Genomic DNA, 20,120 nt, shown 5'->3' with positions numbered 1-20,120 from the left:
CTAAGGGGTTATTGTGTCATCTTGTAAGTGTTAGTAATTTAGATCAGTACATTCCTTCCATCGACTCAGTTCCTGTAGTGAATGAGTTCGAAGATGTATTTCCTGATGATTTGCTGGGGTTCCTCCCCCTAGAGAGATTGACTTTGGTATCGACTTAGAACCCGATACTAAACTAATTTCGATTCCTCCTTACAGAATGGCTCCAGCTAAACTCAAAGAGTTGAAGCTGCAGTTAAAAGATATCACTGATAAGGGTTTCATTCAGCCGAGCATATCCCCTTGGAGCACTCCAGTGTTGTTTGTGAAAAAGAAAGATGGAACCCTTAGAATGTGTATCGATTATTAGCAGCTCAACAAAGTCACCATCAAGAATAAGTATCCATTTCACAGAATAGATGACTTGTTCAACCAACTCCAAGGGTCTATCTTATTCTCGAAGATTGATCTTCGTTCAGGGTACCATCAACTTAGTGTTAGGGATGGAGATATCTCAAAGACAACATTTACCGTTATGGTCACTGTGAGTTCCTAGTTATGTTATTTGGTGTCACGAATGTACCTGCTGCATTTATGGATCTCATTAACATCAGCTGTTTGCCAAATTCAGCGAGAGTGAATTCTGGCATAGATCAGTGACCTTCCTGGGTCATATTGTGTCCGACGAAGGTGTGGAGGTAGATCCCAGGAAGACTGAAGCTGTTAAGAACTGGCCAAAACATCTTACTCCCACATATATCCATAGCTTCTTCAGATTGGTTGGTTATTATCGCAGGTTCGTGGAGGTTTTTTCTTCTATTTCTGACTCACTGACAACTTTGACTAAGAAGAAGGCCAAGTTTGAATGGACGGAGGCTTGTGAGAAGAGTTTCCAGGAGCTCAAGGATAGACTCACTTCAACCCCGGTGCTTACTTTGCCTAAGTGTGGTGAGAATTACACTATGTATTTTGATGCATCTAGGGTTGGTTTGGGTTGTGTTATTATGCAGGATGGTAAGGTGATAACTTATGCGTCCTGAAAACTCAAGGTTTATGAAAAGAATTATTCCACTCATGACCTGGAGTTGACAGCTATGGTGTTTTCATAGAAATTGTGGAGGAACTTCTTGTATGTAGTGCATGTGGATGTGTTCGCAGACCACAAGAGTCGCCAATACATGTTGACTCAAAGAGAGTTAAATCTACGTCAGCGGAGATGGTTGGAGCTGTTGAAGGACAATGACGTGAATGTTCACTATATTCTAGGAGAAGCTAATATTGTAGTTGATGCTTTTAGTAGGATGAGCATGGGAAGTACAACCAATGTTGAGGATGGGAAGAAGGAGTTGGTTAAAGATATACATAGACTGGCCAGACCGGGTGTGCGATTAGTTGACTCTACTAGTGGGATGTTTCAGTTCATCTTAGTGGTGAATCATCCTTAGTAGTTAAAGTCAAGGAGGGTCAGCATCTTGATCCTGTGTTGATTGAGCTGAAGGACTCAGTGTTAGTTAAGATGAATGAGTCTTTTCCTTGGGGAGATGATGGCATACTTAGGTACAAGGACATGCTGTGTGTACCAGATGTGGATGATTTGCGGACCAGGATCATTGCAGAGACCCATGGTTCCAGATGGGCCACACGTCCAGGTTCCACCAAGATGTATCATGATATTAAACAGATTTATTGGTGGGATGGCATGAAGAAGGACATTGCAGATTATGTGTCCAAGTGTCCTTAATCAGATTATTGAGGTTCCAACAAGGAAATGGGAGGCCATTAATATGGACTTCAGGGTTTGTCTTCCAAAGACTAGGAGATAGTATGACTCCATATGTGTTATTGTGGACCGGATGACTATGTCTGCCCACTGTATCCCTATGAAGTCTACTTACAGAGTCGAGGATTATGCGAAACTCTACATTGATGAGATTTTGAGATGGCATCGGATTCGTTTGTCTATCATTTCAGATAGGGGAGCTCAGTTCACTTCACATTTCTGGACATCCTTCCAGAAGAGCTCAGTTACGCAGGAAAATCTTAGTACTGTCGCAGAGCACACCTTTCAGACAATGGAGGACATGCTGAGGGCGTGTGTGATTGACTTCAAGGGTAGTTGGGATGACCATCTGCCTTTGATAGAGTTCTCGTATAATAATAGCTATCACTCCAGCAATGGGATGGCACCGTTTAAATCATTGTATGGTAGGAGGTGTAGTTCTAAAGTTGGGTGGTTAGAGGTTGGTGAGTTATCCATTTTTGGTCCATAGATCAGTAATGAGGCCTTAGAGAAGGTCGAGAAGGTCAGGATGATTAGGGACAGGTTGGCTACTACTTAGAGTAGGCAGAAGTCTTATGCAGACAATAGAAAATGACCCTTAGAGTTTGATGTTGGTGACCATGTCTATTTGAAGATAGCACCTATGAATGGGGTGATGAGGTTTGGCAGGAAGGGGAAGTTGAGTCCGAGGTATGTTGGGCAATATGAGATCCTACAACGTGTGCGAGAGGTGGCCTATGAGTTGGCATTGCCTGCGGAACTAGCTTCTGTGCATGTCTCTATGTTAAAGAAGTGCCTAGGTGATCCAACATCGATTATACCTGTTGAAGGATTGGGGGTTGATGAAAATTTGTCCTATGAGGAGGTACCTGTTGAGATTTTAGACAGACAGTTCAAGCGGCTGAGGAACAAGGAGATTGCTACAGTTAAGGTATTCTAGAGGAATCATCTTGTTGAGGGTGCTACATGGGAGGCCGAGGACGATATGAGATCCCGTTACCCCTATATTTTCAGCTCTTGAGGTTAGAGTTTCTACTCTTAAGTCTAAGTTTCCTTATCTCTCCATTCTTTGTTGCTATTGCTTGATTGTGTATAGTAGCTATGGTTTGATCTGACTGGCGTTACGTGAAATAGAAGTAGTGTCATTCAGGGATGAATGTTCCTAAGGGGGGATAATGTAACAACCCTAAAAATGACTATGCTAAATAATGCTTATTGTGTCTAGAATGCCTACGATTAGACTGGGTTCACACGGATTGATGCGCGTAGAACCACACCTCTGTACACTTACCACGTCCAAGCCAACTAACTTGGGGAGTTATTTGAGCTAGGAAAGGTCGGGTCTAGCCATGTAGGGCTCTCGAATATGAAGATTTACTCGGATGAGTCTTTACCGGACTTAAAAAGGGGAAATTTTATGTTTGGAGGGTTTATGGGTAAAATGATCTTTTTCCAGGCTAAGGGTAGTATCGTAATAACACTAAATATATAATTAATTATTTAATTAATTAGGTGGAGGGTCATTTTAGGGAGAGAGGGCCGAAAATTGGCTCTTAGAGTGAAGTCTTGCTCCACCCGGGTTCGAACCTAGGTGCAAGCGATGATTTAAATTGTTTTTTTATTTAAGTTGGTAAATTAATGTAATTCCTTAATATTTATTAGTTACATTAAAATTGAAATAAGATTTTTTAATGTTTAACTAAACCCTATTTGACTAAGTCCTAAACTATACTCCTAAGCCTAAGATAACACTCTCCTCTAACATCTATCTCTCACTTTCACGATCTAACCAATTCTCATTCACATTCCCCTTTGCGAAATAACATACAAGAACAGAATATAAACCAAATTTCTTCACACTTGAAGAACTCACAACGAAAATTTTGAAAAAACAACTAATCAAAAACGTTAGGCAAAGGAAGGAGATTTTCCGTGAAAATTTTGATGTTGAAACTTGGATTTGGACGTGAGTGTTGGAGCAGCTTTGGGCAGCAACTTCAAGGTTTGAACGTTATATAATGTATGGTTTCTCTTCTCTCTTGGTCTCTTTCCCAAGAGACCCCTTAAGTTTAAGTAGATTCCGTCCGAAAACTAGGGTTGTTTCCCTGTTGCATGACCCTGTCACTAGCTCCCATTGAATAATAGGTTTGTTATGTTTGCTGGTAGAATACTAGGGATAAAACGTGTTTTCGTGAAGCTTATGTGTTTATCTGTATGTTCGGAATAATGTGACTTATGTTGATGTTTTCTGAAAATTTAACTACGTGAGTTTAGGTGTGTTGCCGTGGCTATTGGTCACGGTTTAGGAATTGAAATGGCATGTTAGTTCTTTTTATTTCATGTACACATGTTTATGTAAATTGTGATGCTCATATGAGATGAAATGTGGCTGATTTGAGTGATAATCTCTTGCCTAAACGAATCCATGAAAATGCACCTAAAATGTTCTAAATGCACTATGAAATTCCTCTAAGAACTAACGTGTAATGGAATGAAAAAGAAGCTGAAAATTTAAATCAAATTCCCAGCACCTTGTTGATTAATTTCAGAAAATTTAAGTTGTTTAAAATGTCATGAAAAGTGAAGAAAAACAAGTGAGGTTATTGAGGGTCGAACCCGTGACCTCACCACGTTAAAAGTTGTGAAAATAAAGAACTGAACAAGAATGTTATAAGGGGTAATCAAACCATGCTCCTGGCTGGAAAATAAAGTATGAAAATAAGAAATTAGAGGAGTGGGATTCGAACCCACAACCTCTCAGTCAAGCTTAAGAAAAAATGAAAAGAAAATTAGTGTGAGGCGTGGGAATCGAACCCACGACCTCTAGGCGGAAAAAAAGAATTGAAAGAAAAATAAAGTGAGGCTTTGGGGGTTCGATCCCACAACCTCATGGTCAACTCGAAAAAGTCATGGAAAAAGAAATTAACATAAAAGGGGCTGTGGGGGTTCAATCCCACAACCCCTCGGCAAAGAAAGAGAAAATTTAATGAAAAGAAATTAAAAGAAAATAAAGGCATTGGGGCTTGATCTTGGGTCCCCAAGCCGTGTGACCAAAATAAAATAAATGAAAAATATAATAGTTGTCCAAGGGATTGGAAACCGGGTTCCCTTGCCCAAATTCTGTATTGATACATATGTCATACGTTAATTAAATGTTCAAGAATAATGCTTCCAACATAGATCGGAGTCGAGATCTTAGCATACATATAAAATGCATTAGTCTTGTACCACATAATGTTAGGAAGATATGAATCACTTAAATGAATTATGATTGATGCCTCATGGCTTGTATGTGTAGACCCATACGTCTAGCATATAAGACCCATAAGTCTAGCATACGTTAGTAGTAACTGAACCTAAGATGTAGGTAATGATATGATGATATGAACAATGAAATGATGAAACCCTAGAAGGGTTAAGTAAGTTTGAAACACACTAAATGGCTAAGTGCATTGTCATATGATGAAATGAACATTCACGCAAAAAGGGGTGAGTAATTATGAAGACCAAATTTGCTAATACTAATGATTGTGGTGACAACATGATATGAGGCTAATGTAAAAGATGAGACCTTTCTCAATTGAGCCTAAGTAAATGTAACCAAAACATACACCTATGAGAGTGTAAAGTTAATGAAGAGACCAGTCTCTATGAACATTCTAATGAAAGTATTGAGATTAACACACTTAATACTAATGATGAGATGAGAAATCATCTATTGACCTATGATGTCCTCATACTAGAAGCCAACTTCCATGACGTATGTGTTGAATGTAATGGAACTTTATATTGAGCAATGATAGACTAGCTATGAGTGGTGATGCCCTATTTTGGGAAGGGCGGAGGTTCACGTAAGTCTCATGAGATGAGACTGTAAGACATGCCGAGTATGGGTCTTTTTATATCTCCTAGTCTTCAAACCTATACTGCCAATATATGAATCTGGGGGTTCAATTCCCATGTACCCTAGCATGTTTTGGGTCACTTTAGCCGGTGATTCCACCTCTCTTCGGTGTGGGGGAGACACTGGATTTCATGATGCTCACATGATCTATGTCCGTTAAAGTTAAAGTTCCCAATGAATGAACGAGGCCAGCCTCAAATGATGCACATAATGAAACGAATGACATTGCACAGGTCATTCTTGATCATTGCACAGTGAACCCGATGAAAGTCTTAACTATATCCTAGGTATAGCTTGTGTTTAAACTAGCCTATGAAAGAAATGAGATGAAGTACGTATGAATGAATGAAGCAGACTCTATGTTTGTTAAGGAAGGCTCCCTAGTTGAGGTCCCATATGTTGAGCCCTCATTTTGGGAAGTCTTAATGTCAAGTCCATAATTCCAAGGTCTCATGGCCTATGAATGAATGATATGAAAGATGTTATGTGGTATATTCAATATGTTATGTTCTATGTGTAAGATGTTAAGTGCCGTGTGCAATATAATAAGTATGATGATACATGTTTCTCTCATGGCATGACTTTCCCAATCCAAATTTGAAAACCTCACTCACTTTCCTAATCCAAATATTGAAAGCTCACTAACTTTCCTAATCCCAATTTGGCAAGTCCACTGACTTGACTATCCATTATTTTGTTGTTAGGAAAAAGCTATTTTTACTCATGCATGTCCTTGGTGTTTGCTTGCATATACTCATACTTAGTACAGGTGTGTACTAATCCTATACAATTCTACAATTTTAGGTGCAGGTACAGGTGGACGCTAGTGTTTACATGTTGACGTTGCAGCTATCCGAACGTGGAGCTTTCATCCGAACATGATAGGCCCTCATGCTTTCGAGGATGTCTACCGTTATTATCAAGATTATGTGTAGTCCATAAGTAGTGGAGCATGTTCCACTAATTTTTCTTTCCACTTTCATTTCAGACTTTGAATTGGTGCCGTTTTGGCAAAAATACATTTAATGCAATTATGAACTGTTTCTTTCCTTTGATTATCTCTATATTAGATGGTTGATTTGTGAACGCCGATGATGTTAAATTTAAAATGTTTAGCATGAAATAAGAAAACAAAAATTTCAAATTTTCTGCTAAAAAACCTAGATGAAGTAAGAATGACGTATGTAAGCTTGTCTGCGACCACTGAGAGGTCAACGACGCTGGTCTCGTCTAGGGTCTAATATAAGGTCGTGACATCAACATCACCCGTTTCAGGTAACTCACCTACCATATTCTTCCAAGTCAATAATTTAAGCTCATTAGTGTTCAAATGGTCATAGCGAAGATGCCATAATTGAGTTTTATTAACACCTTTAGCAACTAAGGCATTTTTTTCCACACTTGAAAAATTAAGGGGAAACATGTTATTTTTGAGTCATAGGCACAACTTCTATAGTTTGACCAGACATAATATCACTGACAACATATGAACTACTTTAAAACAAAACAGAGTAACCACTAGACATCAATTGTCCAACAGTCAGCAAATTATGTGCCAAACTAGGAACAAGTTGCACATTTCAAAGGAATTTTACATTGCCCTGCATTGTCTTGATGGATATGGTTCCTTTTCCATCAACTCAAACTTTCTTGCCATCACAAAGTCAAACCTAACTCTTTTGTGACATATCGAGGTCTCTAAATAAAGACCTTATGCCACTATTATGAATCGAGCATCACCTATCAATAAACCAAACATTATTAGTAATGTTAGTGACTGAATAATGAGCCATGAATAGCTTACTTTCATTCTCTGCGTTCTAAGAGAAATTTGTTTGATTCTGTTGGTCATTTTGATTTGTCTTACAAAATGGTTCACTATGACCAAAATTTTTGCAATACTGGCACTAAAAATTATTCTTGGGCTGATGGGTGTCATTGAATTGACTGCCTCTACCTCGGCCACGAAATTTGCCTCTTCTTCTACCTCTTCCAGAAAAATTGGAGAAAGATTACTCCTCTTTCCCCTAGAATGATTTTTATCTAATTTTTTCATGAGACCTATTTATCCTATCTTCACGAGCTAATAAAGAACACATTAATTCATCAAATGAATAATCAGATTAATCCTTCATTATTCAATAGCAGAAACCAAAAGCTCAAATGTATTTGTTAAAGATCTCAAGACCTTTGCCACACCAATTTAATCACTAATATTATCCCCTTACGAAATCATAAAATTAACAATGGAAAAAACTCTAGACATACAATCTTGAACATATTCACTACTTTTCATTAGTGAAGTTTCGAAATCATGACACAAAGTTTGTAATTTTATAACAAATACCTTTGTATCTGCCATATACTCATGTTGCAGAATTTTCCAATCTTCGTGAGAAGACTCTGCTGCTGCAATTCTGGTAAAGATATCATCATGAAGTGCTCGTTGAATGAGGAACAACACTTTCGAGTCTTTCTTGCGATTCTCCCGTAGCCGTTATATGTGGCCTTCATTCGAATCTGCAAATCAAATCTCCACCAAGTCCCATAACACTTAAGACTTGAAGAGAGTCTTCATCATATTAGTTCAAAAATGATAATTCATCCCTTTGAAAATTTGGAATTTGTTAGGAGTTAGTGTTAGAGGCTACTGCCATTGATTCTATGGTTTGGTATTTCTTGGGCTAAAAATTTTATTTCTCGTTACTCGTAAAAACTGGCTCTGATACTAAGTATTTTTGATGAGAAAGCAAAACAAAATAAATGAAAAGAGTTTGAGAGACAAAAGGATATGTTGGATGAGAAGGCAAAAAAATAAATGAAAGAGTTTGAGAGAAAAAAAGAATTCTTTTTTTTACTGCAAAACTTTTTATATATTAAAGTGAAAACCCCTATTGCCCTTTTATAGGCTTACAATTAACTACTAAAGCTAAAATAAAGCAACACATGAATAATTGACTTTGGTACATGGTCCACTACAATAAGAATATAATATTATTGACTAAGTAAAACATAAACCCACTAATCGTAGAAAATAGACCCAGAACTTGATTTCTGCAAACTAACTATTTTGAAGTATTAGTCAACAAAGAATATATTTTTTATGAAAAGATGTGTTACTTCATATACTTTATGCCTTCTTACATATAACTTATTCCTTTCATATCTATAGAGATCCAGCCTACAATATGGAGTAAAAAAGCCAAAAATAAGTGATTTTTGCCCTTGTAAAAAGAAATTTGATTCTTCAACCCCTTTCACGCTCATGTCACATCGAGGTACCGCAAAAAAAGAACAGCAAAATCTGATACAATTAATAGTAATTGATTATTTAACATGTTGGTTAACATTTATTTGAAACACGGAAAAAAATCATTGGGTTATAAAATTGTCTATCAAGCCGTGAAAAAGATTCAACAAAAGACAGAAAAATCCACTATACGTTTTACATCAAGAAATACATGAAGTAACTCCTGATATAACACTAAAATCAAGACGTGTAAGTGGATCGACTAATCAAGTTCCTATTGAAAAAGGATCCACTCAAGGAAAAGCACTTGCCATTTGTTTGTTATTAGAGGCATCCCAAAAACGTCTTGGTCGAAATATGGTTTTCAAATTAAGTTTTGATTTAGTGGATGATACCATAGGGGGTGTCAATGCCATAGGCAAAAAGGAAGAGACTCAAAGAATGAAAAAGGCAAATAGAGTTTTTTCACATTTTCATTAATCCATGAAAACATCTATGCATCTCGATAAAAAACGAATCAAGAGAAAAAGAAATAATTGGAATTGATCGAAGATTTCTCAAAACAAATGAAAAGAAAACAAAAAATGAAGCATATATCACGGATCAACTAAGCCCTCTCCGGGACTTTCTTTAAAGGAACCTCATGTAAATACCATGGAATAAGGTTTGATCATATTCACTGAGATTCTGTAACTATTCAAAAATTGAATGTTAAACACAATTGGTATTGTTTTTTTGGAGATTGGAAGCAGTTACTAATTAATGATCTCGCATGCACATAATTAGAACATCATTCTCGAATCTATGAGATTTTTAATGAAAGCGTTTGATTTGCTCATTTTTGATTGAAGTTTGATTTTCCCCTAATGTATCCTAATTTTTGAATAATTCTTCTCCGATGATGCATTTAACCTCTAATCCAAAAGATATACCTTGGTTATATTTCATATCTTCAACAAGATTAGTAATGAGAATAATGTCCCTATTGCTTCGCGTGAGAGAAGAACCTATGATTTCCTTTTTGGGAAATTTCCAAAGGAACAATTTAAACGAAATCCTTTAATTTCTTATATTAATATGTTCAACTCTATCTATTACCCTATCCGTAAAGTACATTAAATTTACATATATGGATATAACGGAGTTTCTCTTATTCGTATTAACAGCTACTCAAGGGGAAACATTTTTATGCGGTTCTAATGATTTAATAACTATCTTTGTAGCCCTAAAATATTTGACTTTATGCTCCTACCAATTATATGGATGCACCAAGAAAGATGTACGGTCTAATAAGGCTACTATGATATAGTTACTCATGGGTGGGGAAAGATTTTCTATTCTGGTTCATGGTTTCTATTATCTATGTGGTTCATCTGGGGGAGAGATTAATCATGAAGAAATGGTGAACGTTCTTGTCAATAATCAAATGTATAACTCCCCAGGAATATCAATTGTGCTCATATTCATTATCGTAGGAGTTGGGTTCAAGCATTCATCAACCCCTTTTCATCAATAGACTCTTGACGTATATGAATAAGTGCGGTTCGTTTGAGAAATTCCTACCTCTCTATCTATCTCTGAGATATTTGGATTTCAAAACTCCATGGACATGCATAACAAAAATGCTACTCCAAATCAGACCAAGACATAACTTTTGCTTGTTCAAATAACAATTGAAGTGAAGCATGGTAAAGAATGACAAATCTGTTTATGATAACAAGATTCATTTTTTCAAGTTTGTTGTTATGGGTAGTTCCTACAAAGGATCAGACTAATGACTTATACAATACTTCAATTCTCGATTTAGATGTTACGTAGTTCATTCTCATCCTTTAGAGACTACGAGCATAATAAGAGAATCCGTTGACAAAAGGATCACCCTAAGATGATCATCTCGTGGCTATTTAGAACAAATTAAAGTAGATGGTTCTATTTCTCATCTTTTTGACTTTCTCCTACGAAGGTCAAAAAGATGCAAAAAAACAGTCATTCACAACTGCTGATGAAAGATTCCTTGAAAAGTTAAGGATTAGTTATACATTATAGAAATTGAATGGATACAGTCTTATACATACCGAGGAAGATAATATAAAAACAAAGAAAATGAGTTCTTCTTTATTTTATCAGTAGGAGTCGTATGAAATGAAAGTCTCATGAACGGTTTTGAATGAGAGAAAGAAGTGAGGAATCCTCTTTTTGACTTTGACTCTCCCACTCTAGTCATTGCTTTTCTTTTGGTTACTTCGAAAGTAGTTGCTTCACCTTAAGCCTCTCGAATTTTTAATATTCCTTTTTATTTCTCTTCTAGAAATCCTAGCTATTCTTAGCATGTAATTGGGAAATCTCATTGTGATTAATAAAATAAGCATGAAACATATTCTTGCATATTCATCCATTGGCAAAATCAGATATGTAATTATTGGAATAATTGTTGGAACTCAAATGATGGAAATATGCTAGCATGATAACTTACATGATGTTCTATATCTCCATAAATCTTGAACCTTTTGCTTGGATTCTATAATTTTTTCTACCTATCGAAACTGATAGCATCCGAGATTATGTAGGAATATACACAAAAGATCCTCTTTTTTCTCTCTCTTTAACACTATGTCTCTTATCCCTAAGAGGCCTTCCTCCACTAGCACATTTTTAGGAAAACTCTATGTATTCTAGTGTGGATGGCAAGAAGGCCTATATTTCATGGTTTTAATAGGACTCCTTACAAGTTGTTTCTATCTACTATTATCTAAAAATAATCATGTTATTAATGACTATATGAAACCATTAAATAACCACTCCAGTGCAAAATTATACAAAATCCTCTTTAACATCAAACATTTCCATCAAATTGAGTATGATCGTATGTATGATAGAATCTACTATAGTAGGATATCAATGAACCTGATTATTTCAATTGCTCGAAATAGCCTTTTTTAGCTTACAGGGTCTATTTCTTAGTTCAAAATCCCTCTTACTAACAAGAATAAAAGAATTAGTAGATCTGTTCTGCCCAAAATAGGAATAGACTAGGGTAATGAACTTATAATCTGATGATCGAGTCGATTCCATTTTCTTAGTTCATTCCATACCAGAAAAGTCCAGAAAAGCGTTATATACATTCTAATTATGAGAAGGGGCCATTTAGGCTTATCTAAATAGATACTATGTTTACATATGAATTCCTACATCGTTAAATTATATTTTGGATTAGAAATATGCGTAATCGGGCCTGTTTTTTACATATATTTTTTGGGACCCTATTACCTCTTTCAATCAACTCAGAGATAGGTTTGATTGTCCATCTTCTTTATATATATCAGCTATTGAATTCTCCAAATAATTCAAATCGAATCAATTGGATGTCTAACTCGAGTCTATATGACATGATCAATCAGTAGATCCACCTTTCTCATATATTGCATACATCAGACTATATAGATATGATATTCATGGAAAAAAGTTCACTTTCAAAATGCCAAGAGATTGACATAGATACAACTTCATCCGTTTCTTCTTCTTCTTCTCAATACTTTGTGCATAATTATTTTTGTTCTCTAATTATTTCACTTCTTTCTACACTTTTAAGAGGAAACTTTTTGTAATTCAAGACTCAGTAAATCACTAGATGTCATATTAGATTTAGAGATGGAAAATAAATTTATTAACCCTCGAAGTTGTTTATTTCATACTTTAAGTATTTCCCCCATTCCGTAGCTTAGTTGTATCTCATGTGTGGTATTGCATTAGGTGGAACATTTCCCAAGGTATCTTGAAGTTCATTGAGCTATGTTTTTTTCTTTAGGAGCCTTTTTAAACAAAACAGTGTTGTCTTTAGTCAACATCTAGAAAGTTTGATTTTTAATGAGGATTACATCAGTTCCATCAGCACCAAAAGGTTCTCTTTGTTCTAGTTTTGTGTTTGGTTTTGTTTTTGAGGATTTAATTTTAAGTTTGTGTCATAAGATATTTTAGCTTAAATTTTTTTGCCAAAGTTTGACTACTGCAAAAATCATGCATAACACGCCAAGATGGAAATTCAACTAGCACAATTAGCTCCAGAATGTCGAGTTTGATCTATAACGACATTTGGTTTTTATGTTAAGGTGTTTTGGATGATTTTGTGGCTTTTTTATTTTTTATGTTTGGTTATAAGTGTTGAATTTTGTTTTTTCTGAAATTTCAGGAATTTAAGCATTGTTGTTTATGAATTTAACATTTTTGCTCAATTTATTCTACAATATTCATCAAGAAATCTGCCCTATAAAATCCACGAAATCTCCTCAAACTTTTACTAATAAGAACAGAAATTTAGTACAACCACTTGCTAATTTTCACGAATATGGGTATTTCTGAAATCATTATCTTTTTCCTCAAATTAGGTCTAAATTTTAACTCAAAAGTAGTTCAAATTTATACCAAATGAATCCAAATTGGTTATTTGAAATTCCTCGCACATTCAAGATATTTTTAAGTAAATAAAGAATAAATAAGAAAGAAAATACTTATCAAAGATAAAAACAAAAAAAAATGATTCCTCTTTTGAAGTAATTAAAGAACTACTTTCTAATTTGAACAAGTTATTACAACATTAAATTCAACTCATAGATAAATAATATTACCAAATATATTCAAGAAATATCCAATAGAGAAAAAAATATACAACTCCTAAAACTCATCTACTAGGATAGTCATCGAAAAATATTGTCTATCACAATAGTACTAATCTTTTTATATATATACTACTAGGATTGACCAAATTAAGAAAATACATAAATACCCCTAATAACATAGATATCATACTATTCCTAAGAAAATCATAAAATGTTATGATATTCTCTTCCTATATTGTGGAACTAAAACATCACAATATTTTATTGGTTCTTTTATTTTCTTAATCTCTTTAAATACTATATGCTCTTGATGCCAATTGAAATATTTCAATGTAATGAATACTTCCCGGAATTGTACTACCTAACCCCAATACGTTTTTCATTTCCCTTTACTTGTCCTAATATCTAATATAATCAACCTCTAAATTTTCCTAACACAAACATTTGTGCATCTCCTAACCAGGGCATTTGTGCATCTTTTTATCAAATGTACAAATCATCTCAACCTTATTTCCCTCATGTTGTCCACCATGGAGGTCACTCTTTCTTCATCCCAAATATCCTAAATAGCCTCCTTCCTAATTTTACCACTGTTTGTATACCCAGACATTTAAATTAACATCTTAATTAGTACAACATACCACTTCTTAATATTGGATTTCTTGAATGACTAAGACTCCACCACATACATCAAAAACACATTAACCACAGCTCTATAAAGATAACTTTTTAATTTCGTTGATACATTTTTATCATAGATGATTTTGAATGCAAGCCCTTCACTTCATTCCTTAATGTGTAACTGAGATTATAAGAAAGTTCCACTATTTTTTCATTATCTGTAAATTATTTCCTCTTATGACATAATCCTTTTTCAACAATTTTATTTCTTAAATATTCTTCCATTGATTTACAGCTATTATTTTCTATCAAGAAAGAATCCTTTTAATTCATAACATCAGAGGAAATATTCGATCCAAAAATAATATCTAGGATAACAATACATTTGGCAAAGGTTGTATCCATAAATTATAGCCTACATGAATCCCTAGTTTACTATATATTTTCAAACCTATATGAAATATTATATTACATGAGGTGTTTTTAAATTTATTGATGAGAGTTTGAATAATTTTCTTGATTTGATTAATGATGAGTCCAAAATTTGGACTCATTCAAGGCTATATTTTGATAGGTTTAGTGTTGTCAAATGCATGTTTTGTCTTTAAAAACAATTTATACCTTGAGTTTCAGGTATATTAGAAACAACGCATGGATACTATGGAGCAAAAAAGAACAAAAGAAGCTAAAAGAACGAAGAAATAAAGATTTGAGTATTGCCGACCCGTTTGGTGTGTCGCCAAAAGGTCTAATACTCACCTTTTGTTCTGATGAGATAAGCCTTGAAGGAAAAGATCAAATTGTCGGTGAAAAAGAGTAGTTGGCGTATTACCAGGAAGTTTTTCAAAGCAATACCATGTCTCCCAATAATCAAAAACAGGTAGATGATTAAGGCTAATGCAAGACATCGATGACAATGCCAAATGGTGGATCGCTGAGTTTATCGATGATCCGACAAACTGGGCCGAGCGGTTAATTGAATTTTTTCTAACTTTTAGTTCTACTGAGTAATTTTGAGACAGAGTTTCTGATTTGAATTTCTGAGTGCTTTTAGGAAACTTTTCTCTTGAACTTTTGAGATTTGAAGATTTTGACCTTGAAGAATTCCAAATGGTGTTGGAAATTCTTCATTCTAGACTCAATTAAAGTGAAAATAAATCATACCTAGTTGATGTTATTTCAATTTGATATCATTTTCTTCGTTTTCTTTATGTCTAGATAAATATGAGGAAAATTTACTTTTGTGTGTTTCTTATTGTTGGTATATTCTCTTCTTAAATGTGATTTCACATAGTAGTTGTGTTGAACTAAATGAGGTAGCAGTTTCATATACAAATTCACCTTAGTGATTTTGGATTGCACGATAGAGAGATTTTAAAACTAAGACTACTAAGTTAATTACCAGTTGTTATTCGGTCATCATGGGTTCATCTCGAGAGAGTGAATCCTAGTCCCTTTACCACACTTTCAGCTCAAATGAGTGATTCGGATAAGGCGGAGGCTTTGTTAAAGGCTGTAACTTGCTCAAGAGGAATCGAATGAATTTGGGTAAGTTGCTTCTCGAGAGAATTTACCCACTAAAGTCTAGCCTAGTTAATTATATATATTCACTGATGTACTATCATTAGCAACAACCCTGCAATGTCTTTTATCTCATATTCCTATCACTGCCCAAGAATCCCGTTTCCCCATAAGTCTCTCTTACTGTTTTTACTTTATTAGTTATTAATTTGCATGCAAAACCCCCATTCTAAACTTACACTTGTGTAACCCCTCTAATTTACTATTTTAAGTTGTAGATTATTAAGATTTTTTCATTTTGTTTTGATTGGTCGTGTATTGAATCATGAAAATAAGAAATTATAATCATTACGGGTACTAAATGAATCATTCCTTATGGGTACCAAATGAATCATCCCTTTCTAAAACTGTTGAACCTTAGGGACAACCTCCTAACATTCAACCAAGTAGGGGATGAGAACATTAAGTAAATGTGATAGACGTCTCAAGCAGTGCTCCAACTATGCCCATCTCATGGAAGTACAAATATGGAGATGTTGGAGTGCTTCTATTGGGAACCTAGACATGAAATAGAAGTAACGCCGATCAAACTTTCACGAGTGGTATGCTACACTATCTCTACGAAGTCGTAGCAAAACTACTTGATGCGATGGTTGAAACTAACAAGAAAGACAAAAAGAAAAAAATGTGGGATGCACTAGAAGTTGAGCATGATGTTCTGTCCAAATGAGTCATGGAAAAGGACAAGAACTTCTCTCTTCGAGAATGTAAACATGGGAAGAAGCATGGGTGCATGGAGCATGATGAAATCCTCTCACTCATTCAACAAAAAATTGAAGAACCAGACAATAAGTTGAATGAGATGTAAGACAACATCGAAATGCTGAATGAAATGTCTACTTAAAAATGCATGACTATTTTATTGTATGATGCCAAAATAAACAATTTGATATCAGGTCAATATCCACCATTTGTCGAGGACTCACCTTGATACAACATGGAAAACTCCATATATTAGGAATAGGTGGACATTCACCGTACCTCAATGTTAACTAAGGCGCTATTTGGGAGGCAACCCAAAAGCCTTTCTATTGTTTTTTATTTATTTTTAATAATTATTTGTTAGTGTGCAGCATGAAGTGTAGGAAGTAGTAGGAAATAAGGAGTTTAGCAATCAAAATGTTTAATTCGGTGGATCGTCAAAGTTGTCGGCGATCTCGATCCACTCCGTCATTGGGCTCAAGAAAAATATATGTTAGAGTTTGTAAAACTCAGTGAGCCCAAGAAATTATTGGAGATTTTCCAACCAGTTCGGTGATCTCATCACTTACAACCATTTGGAATCCCAAAATTATCTCGTGTATTTTAAAACATGGTGAAGTAAGTGACTACTCGGCGTACCGCCGAGTGGTTTGGCGATCACGACTAATATCGCTGAATGGGAAAAAATGGGTATTTTTTGAAATAAAAGGTTTAAATTTCACAAACTCCTTTCAATTCCATCACTTTTAAGTCTTCAAACTCATACCTGCACCTACACTTTTATAAATCTTCAACTGCGTTTTATTTTGTTATTGAGTTGTGCTTGGATCATGATTGTATGGCCACCTAGTATCTCGTATACATTTTAATTGGCACCCAAGGTTGATTTCCGCACCCTAAGTTTCATTTATTGAAAATTGTACTCAAATGAAAAAGAATTATCTTGTTGATGTGTGTTGGATCTCTCTGGTAGGATTAGAATCGTTGTGTACTTCTTTTAATTCTATAATCTGGCATGTAGTGTATCAAAAAAGTTGATTCTAGAAAATTGTTTCTTATAATGGATGAAAAATGTTGGGTTGTGAATTGTTGTTACTGGGTTAAGCATAGTTTAAGTTGTGCATGCCTTAATTTTGCCGTGGAGGATTGCATGAGTTTGAGTTGAAAATGGGAATGTTTAGATAGTTGGCGAGCTAGGTTGAGCTCTCCTAACCATTTGGTGATTCGCCTTATGTCTCATGTTGCCTTTGATTACAGGCTAAATGAATTATTTGATTCTATAACTTTTGACGAGAAGTCTGAGGTCGCTGATCGCATTCAGAGTATCGTAAAAGATATTCTTGTTCGCCTTTTGATGTACCGTTGTATTCTCTATGCGCTACACTCAACGAATCTCCTAAGTAGTTGAACAATTCTCCATTTGGTTCGGCAAAGCATTTTTGCATCTAAACTTCCATTCTTTTGTTTAAATATGTTATTATTCTTTTGTTTACATAGAGTTTTATCTAATTTTTAGTTTCTGAGAATAATTTTTAGACTAAGTTTCTAATTTGAGTTACTGAGAGCTGTTGGGAAACTTTGATCTTTAACATTGGATATTTGAAGATTCTCCCCTTGAAAAATTCGAAGAGGGTGTTGGAAATTCTTCATCCTGGACTCAGTTAACGTGAGAATAAATCTTACCTAGTTAATGTTACTTCCATTTGGTATCATTTTCTTCCATTATGGCTAGCTAAAACCCCAATTCTTGAGACGTGATTTTGTGAATATGAGGTAAATATATTTTTGATTGTTGCTTATTGTTGGTATATTCATTCTTTAAAGGTGATTTCACTTAGTAGTTTTATTTGATCTAACTGAGGTTGTGGTTGCCAATAAGAATTCACCTTAGTGTTTTTGTCTTGCTTGAGATAATGGTTTTGAAACTAAGACTACAAAGTTGATGGCTAATGGTTATTGGGTCATCATGGGTTCGGCTCAAGAGAGTGAATCCTAGTCATATTCCCACACTTTATGCTCAACATAGTGATAGGGTTACAACAAAGGTTGTGCTTAACAACTGTAACTCCGTGCTCCAGAGAAATCGAGTTGATTCATGGTAAGTTCCTCGAGAGAAAATTTACCCCCACTAAATTCTAACCTAGTAACATATATTCAATGACGTATGACTAACAACAATCCTTCGGTGTCTTTTGTTTCACATTCCAGTCACATCCAAAGAATCGCGTTTCTCCATTAGTCTCTCTTATTGTTTTTACTATTTTAGTTGTTAATTTACATATAAAACTCCAATTGTTAACTAACACTTTTGTCATCCCTCTAATTTAGTATGTGATTATTCGATCATATCTTGTAGCTATGACTGGCATAACCTGTTCTGTACATGTAGTTTGTCACGACCCAAAACGAGCCGCGAGTGGCACCCGGTATTTCATGTGTCTATGTTGAAAAAGTACCATGGGGATGGAAACTACATTATTCGCTGGGATTCAGTTCTTCTTGATGAGAATTTGTCTTATGAGGAGGAGCCGGTTGCTATTCCAGCTAGAGAAGTCCGCAAGTTGAGATCAAAAGAGATTGCATCTATCAAGGTTCAGTGGAAGAATCGGCCAGCCGAAGAGTCCACTTGGGAGAATGAGGCGGATATGCAAGAAAGATATCCCCACCTTTTTACAGATTCAGGTACTCTTTCTCGCCCTTGCTTTTCTTCCTGTGATCGTTCGGGGACGAACGATGGGTAAATTGGTATCTATTGTAATGACCTGTTTAGTTGATTCGAGCAGTAAGATTATTTTGATAAAAGCTGACTGGGTCGACGGACCACGCGACGGACCGTCATGGTCACGACGGCCCGTGATGGATTCCGTCGTCCCATACTTTTAAATTTTCTTCTGCTACTTTTCTCATTACCCTCGACGACAAGTAGGACGAACCATCATAGGCACGATGGACCGTCGAGGGGCTTCGTTCCAAAACACTTAAACTCTGAAAATCTGGGTACTGAGATCGACTCTCTGAACTTCGCGACGGAACTGCAGGACGGACCGTCGTAGGTACGACGGACCATCACAAACTTCTTTATTGAATTTGACTCTCTGAACTTTGTGACGGACCTGCAGGACGGACCGTCATAGATACGACGGACCGTCACAGGTTGCGTAACCCCAACTGGGTCGGAATTCTGCTAAAAGTTTTAATGGGGTGTTTTGGACTATTCATGACAAACTTTATGAAATTTGTGGGGTAAGTTTAATCATTTATTTACTTGGAGGGTTAAAGGAGATAACCTTGGAATAACTAATGGGTTACTTTTATCATAATGAATTATATGATAATTAGGGTAAAAGAAAAGAATCTAGAGAAGAAATAGAAAAAGACAGAGAGGGAGAACGAGCGAGAAAGGAAGAACGAAGAGGAAAGCAAAAAGGCATTGGGGAGATAGCTTGCTTGATCACGATTCTTCGGTGGAGGTAGGTTATGGTTTATGCTATGTGATAGTAAACTCTTATAGCGATTGATATGTATTGGGTGGTATTGTAAAGTCTTCTATATACTTGATTGTGTGTTTGTACGTTGTGATCGTATAATTGTGGTGGGTAGAATGATGAGACTATTGAATTTTCAATCCTAAATCCTCTTTGTTAAGATGATGCTTGACATAAAGAAAGCTTGATAAACTGAAATAATGAGATA

This window comes from Solanum pennellii, chromosome 11 (genome assembly GCF_001406875.1).
Source record: "Solanum pennellii chromosome 11, SPENNV200".
NCBI lineage: Eukaryota > Viridiplantae > Streptophyta > Magnoliopsida > Solanales > Solanaceae > Solanum > Solanum pennellii.
This window is presented reverse-complemented; position numbering follows the sequence as displayed.